At 40.8% G+C, this 6000-nt stretch overlaps 1 pseudogene; it reads right to left on the bottom strand.

The window, feature by feature from the left end:
- Positions 1-4204: 4204 nt before the first annotated feature.
- Positions 4205-5062, bottom strand: LOC101719231 (thioredoxin reductase-like selenoprotein T pseudogene; annotated as a pseudogene).
- Positions 5063-6000: the final 938 nt, after the last annotated feature.

Raw genomic sequence — 6000 nt, forward strand, 5'->3', positions numbered from 1 at the left:
TACCAGTGTGCTGGGAGTAGTGGCATAGGCCAGTAATCCCAGCTAGGCAGGAGGGAACAAATTCAAATGAAGCCTGGGCAATTGGTGACCTGCTGAGATATCCATTTCAAAATGAAAAAAAAGAAGAGTTGGAAATGTAGCTCATTGCAAAGGTCTTGGATTCAATCCACAGTACTACCAAAAAAGAAAAAGTCATCAATGAGAGACAGTATCTGAAGCTATATGTATCAAATACACTGGACTTGTAGTAAAAAAAAGAGGACCAGGGACAAAATTCTGGACAATGACAGAGATTAAAAATAAGACAAAGAAAGCCAACCAGAAGATCTTAGGGGCAGAATTCAAGAATGGTGCTATGATTATAAACTTTGTACACCTATCTTTGAGAACAGTAGTGGGTGGGGAGAAGAGAATATTCCTTTTTTTACGCTGTATAATTATTTGCGTTTTTAGAATGAAATAGTATTCACAGGGTACTTAGTGTTTTAGAATTATTTTAAAGTAAAAATAAATTAGTACAAAATAAAATAATGAAAAATAAGAATATATTACAAAATACGACAATGGAGTGGTAGAGTATGAGGATACTGTTGACCTGACACAGAAGGAAGAGGTGGCTGCTAGGCCAGGTGCTTGGCCTCTTACACTGCTGGGTGATGTTCGGGGCAGCTTCCTGCAGAAAAGCTTCAGGTAGCCTAGATTCCTTCTGTGGCCCCTGGGGAGGCACAGTTTCCTGAGCTCTTGTTGGGGATTAATGTGGTCCACAGTCTCCTTAAACCTGAGAGTCACTCACTTGTGGGAAAGTCACCCATCACTGTGGAAGGGACATAGGATAAATAGTATAAGATTTTGGGGGTGTTTTTTTTTTTTTTTTTTTTGCGATACCGGGGATTGAACTCAGGACCTTTCTCTTTTGAGGCAGGCATGGTGCCACTGAGCAAAATCAAAATCACTGGCTCCAAGTAGTACAAGATTTTGATGTGCTGAGCCAGAAGATGAAGTACTTGGGAGTTCAAGACATGTGTGGAAAATTATTGGTGTTTCTGGTAAATTATGCACATTACACAACTCTTTTTGATTTTTTTATTTATTTTTTTATTTTTTTTTGGTACCGGGGATTGAACTCGGGTCCTTGAGCTTGCGTAGCAGGCAGCGAAACCACTGAGCTAAATCCCCGGCCCTATACAACTCTTTTTTTTTTTTCTTCCCCGTACCAGGGATTGAACTCAGGACCTTACACTTGCAAGGCAGGCGGCAGCACCACTGAGCTAAATCCCCAGCCCTATAAAACCCTTTTTTTATTATGAAATGGTTAGTTAAGGGGTGCTTTGGGAGGTTCAGAACACATTATGGGTATTTCTATTATTTCTTATGGGAAAAATAGTCTTGACTTACAAACCAATTTGAGTTACGACCAGCCCTCATGAGCGAATTCAGTTCATTAGTTAAGGGTTCACTGTATATATTATATGATATATGAAGGATTTACAAAGTAGCTTCACAATGACATCTTGCAGCATCAGGGCTGGACAAATGCAAAAGGGCCATCTGCACGCTGTAGACCCGGTAGGTCCAGTCAAAAAGTCAAGGGCCTTGGGCCAGGGATTTAGCTCAGTGGTTCTGCCGCCTGCCTCGCAAGTGCAAGGTCCAGAGTTCGATCCCCAGTACCAAAAAAAAAAAAAAAAAGTTAAGGGCCTGGAACTCACTGCAGACTCTGGGGTGAGTTTGTATTGGAAAGCTGCAGGGTCTGTGTTTGAAAGATGGTGTCTGTGCTGGAAGCCTGAACCAACCCTCAGAGGCAACAGTAAAGACTGGAGTGTTTCTGAAGAAGCAAAAGGGCAGCCTTCCATCTTCTTTCTCCTTTCATTCCATCCAGGCTACCAGCCTATTGGTTGGTGCCACCCACACCCAGGGAGGGGCTTCCCTCTTCAGTAAATCAGTCATCCAGACACACCCGGAACTGTGCTAAACCAATCAGCTGGTGTTTCTTATTCAAGTTGATACTACAGTTAATTATCACAGGAAGGGAGAAGAATGATATGATATGTAGATGCTTTACTGTAGACAGTTTGGTTTTCTGAATCACATCTTTTGACATAAAAATTTGTATTGGTGAGGCATAGAGTTCATTCCTAAAGGACCACATGAATACAGATTTCCCCAGAAACATGACAAAATAATCAAGAGGACTTTCAGGTAAATATTGACGTGCAGGAGGAAAATTCAGATAACATTAAATCTATATTTGATGGAAGACACCTGAAATGGCAGAGTGAAGCTGTTGAGATGACAGAATTTGAAACTATGAGGCCGCTCTGTCCTCTTCACTGGTACTTCCTGCAAATTACCCTGCAATTAATTGTTTGGCTCTCTTCTAGAATGGTGATGTTTGGGGGTCTTCTGTGGTTAGGGAGGTCAAAGGCAGGAGACAGGATGGGACCTAACGGGGTTGTCAAGCCTCCTAAACAGGGCCTATGGGGTGGCAATATCTTCCTATACCTCCCCTAGTCCAGGGTCTTGTTCTCAGATTTCTAGATAGATTCTGCTATTGCACAAACTCACAAAGTATCATTGCAGAAATTTTTTTAGGGGCAAAGGAAGGCTTCCTTTCCAGTGGCCAAATCATTTGTGGCTGCCATGAAAAGTAACACCTTTTTCAAATGAGAGTTATTAATAAAAGAGTGATTAAACCAGAAAAATATAAAAATATGAACATTAATCTTGAGGGATGCAGCAAATGGTGTCTGATTATTTCCAACCCAACAAAAGAGAACTCTCTAGTGACAAAAAGAATCATATTCACTAAATTTGGAATTTCAAACTGGAGAGGGTTAGATAAGCTCAGCAGTGTTATTTTTATATAATTCTTTAATATTCAATAAAGTATTAGGCAGCTGTCTTGGTTACTGTTCTTGCTGCTGAGACAAAACAGCCGACACCCAAAGTTAAAGGAGGAAAGGCTTATTTCACTTCACAGTTTGTAGAGGTTTAGTCCATAGTCGGCTGGTTCCAAGGCAAGGTGGCATTGTACAAGACATGCCAGAGGAGAAACAGTCCACAGCAAGGCAGGCAGAAAGCAGCAAGTAGCAAAGCAGGGAAGCAAGCCTCCTTTTCCCTTTTATCCCATCCAGGCAACAAGCCTTTTGGGTGGTGCCACCCACACCCATGGTGGGCCTTCCCATTATCTACAGGGAAAACTATACTAAACCAATCAGTGAACTGATTTAGTACCAACACCCTTAATTCCAGTATTATATGCCCTAGATCCAGCCAGCTTCAAAAAGGCCCACATATGAGTGCCTGAGGCTTTGGGGGAACATCTAGGTACAAGCCATAATAGCAGCCATTACAATTTTAACTATAAAGACTGCATCAAGGCGCATAGGAAATGTGGATGGTGTAGTAGCTGATGAAAAAAATCAGGGTATAAAGTTTCATTGTTTCAGGATATAATTTCATTGTTTAAAGCAAACACATAAAAGTGCTGGTGTGAAATGCATAAAAATTGTTCAGAGTGTTTATAATAGGAATGTAGTCCTATGAGTGTTTTGTCTTTATCTTCATTGTTTTTCCAATTAAGTGCTCCACCATCCTTTTATTTATTTGCTCCAGAAACTGTTGCCCTCTGACTTCTCTGCTTGATAGATGCAAATGGGAAAACACATCAGAAGTAGCCATAGCAAATGCTCATAGCGCTCTCATCATTATTAGTAGTAATTTTTATTTATCAGTATGTTTGTAGTACATAATGATTACATTCATCTTGGGGAGTTGGTACATGTACATAATACATTTAATTCTTTTTTTAGATGTCTGATAAACTTTACAAAGTATTTGGGAACTTTGGCTGTATTCCAAAAGACTGACTTTAAACTATAAAACAAATTAATTTAAAAAAGCACAACAGATTTAACAGACATCTTAAGGAAAAAATAAAACTGTAACTCAATTTCTACTTTTTTCAAATAAGACTGAGGAAAAGTTATAAGTAGTAATAATTTCTACATTTAAAAAAAACCCATTTACTAGGTGAATCGGGGTGGGGGAAATACAGGATTATTGCACTCCACCAATGTGCAGAATTCCAAAATGTGCCAGCACTGAAAAACTCTCTTGCACTGAGGTTTTCCAAGAGGCACAAGGAGCTGCCAAAAAAGCATCTGGTCTGTACTTAGAGCTTGCTGTCTTCAGTACAGGCCTCCTTCATGATATCAGTCACACTGATATTATATATTATATATTTTGGCTTTGCAAAAATTCTTTAATGTAAAAGAGTTTTCAGTGATGATAGGTGGGGCTATGATCAACGATGTGGGATTGAATCCATATGGACATTGAGCTTCATTTCATCATCAAGAATTTGAATGAGTTGTTGCATGGAAGGAAGATGACCAGATTCCAGCCTAGACCACACAGGTGCATCATTGAAAGTTATCTCAAATGCACCTGTTGACATACACTAGCTCTCAATCATGTTGCTCAAGAAGAAAACCATCATACTTGCATAGACCTTATTTTCTTGGCCCCACTGCCATATGCTAGGAGCTTGCATGCCAAAGAAAGCAAAAGGATCCTTGCCAATGATTACTAAGCCTATTAAAACTAGTTTCAGATTGACAGGAAAGATGCTGTGTGTCTATAAATTGGATGGAGGTAATTCGCTCCTTCAATTTGGATATCTGGGTACCGCTGGCTAAAAATCCTGTACTTCTCAGATGCCCGCCTATAACCTCCAGCAACGCAAATCTGGAGCTTGAGCATCAGCCCTGTGGCATACTGCATCTTCAGTCTCTTGCTGCGGCCGCCACCCAGATTGTTGGAGGCCTCGTGCGGGACCACTGCTGACCTCATCACCAGAAGCAGCAGCAGAAGTCTCATCTTAACTGAACAGCTACCTCACACTGAGACTGCAGCCAGCCCCCACATCTAGTTCTTTCCATGTTGTTTTCTCTCCCGCCCTTCCCCCATTCCTCCATCCCTTGCTCCCCTTCCCATCTGCAAATTTTTTAATGATTTAAAAACTTAAAGTTGGACTGTGAGAATGCGGTAACTACTGCTTTGCTCTAAATATCCCAAGAGTGTACATAAAAGAGTCACTAAATAAACATCCAGTTTCATGTCACTGTTTTTTCGGACAGAAAAATATTAACAAAATGCTACAGACACAGTATAACCTGATTTCTGCACAGCATTTGACATATCTCTTGATAGAGGATCTTTGGGTTAAAAATACCAGAAATCTACTCAGATTGGCTTGTGTAAAATGCGAATCCAGGGACAGCAGGGCCACTGCATGTAATCTGAAAGAGGAAGTTCAACTGAGGACAGAAACCAGCGAATGGAATGTCACCTGCATCTTATCAACACCACATGACCTCTTGTACCTAATCTTTTCTACACATCTGCTTCATTAGCTCTTTCTCCTCCCTTCACCCTCAATCCTGTTAGCTTCTCTGATCCACATAGTGCAAACATGTTCAGTCCTATAAAAAAAATTTCTGTTTAGTTTAAGCAACGCTGGCCAACTGTGGTAAGACTCAGTATCTCAATCTCAAATTCCCAGGAGAGAAAATCGGATTGACTAGCTTAGGTCAGGTGTGCATGGCTGGACTTGGCTGTGACAATGAAGGCTGGGGTGAGGTCACATATTGCAAAATTGGGCGCAGAGGGCCCATACCTGGTTGGTGGAGAGTTGAGAGAGGGGAGTCATAGCTTGGCAGACAACTCAAAAAGTCTGTAATATCTGGGTTTCCCATGAGTCCTTAGGATCAAAATAGAGAAAAGGAAGTTGGATAGTCAGCAAAACAGACTGTAACTATTTAATGACCACACCCAAGCATGATCAATCCTGCCAGAGATTTCTGGAGGGAGTGGCTCTTCCATTTTGGCTGTGGATATCTACTCTTATTTAGCAAGGTTCTGTCCTGATCAACATCAAGTTTTTGATTTCCTGGGCATACTGAATTTGCCCTTTCACTTTCCCTGATGTCCTTCAATTTC

Source organism: Heterocephalus glaber, unplaced genomic scaffold (assembly GCF_053883595.1).
Source record: "Heterocephalus glaber isolate CG9 unplaced genomic scaffold, H.glaber_assembly_v1.0 deba00000071, whole genome shotgun sequence".
Taxonomy (NCBI): domain Eukaryota; kingdom Metazoa; phylum Chordata; class Mammalia; order Rodentia; family Bathyergidae; genus Heterocephalus; species Heterocephalus glaber.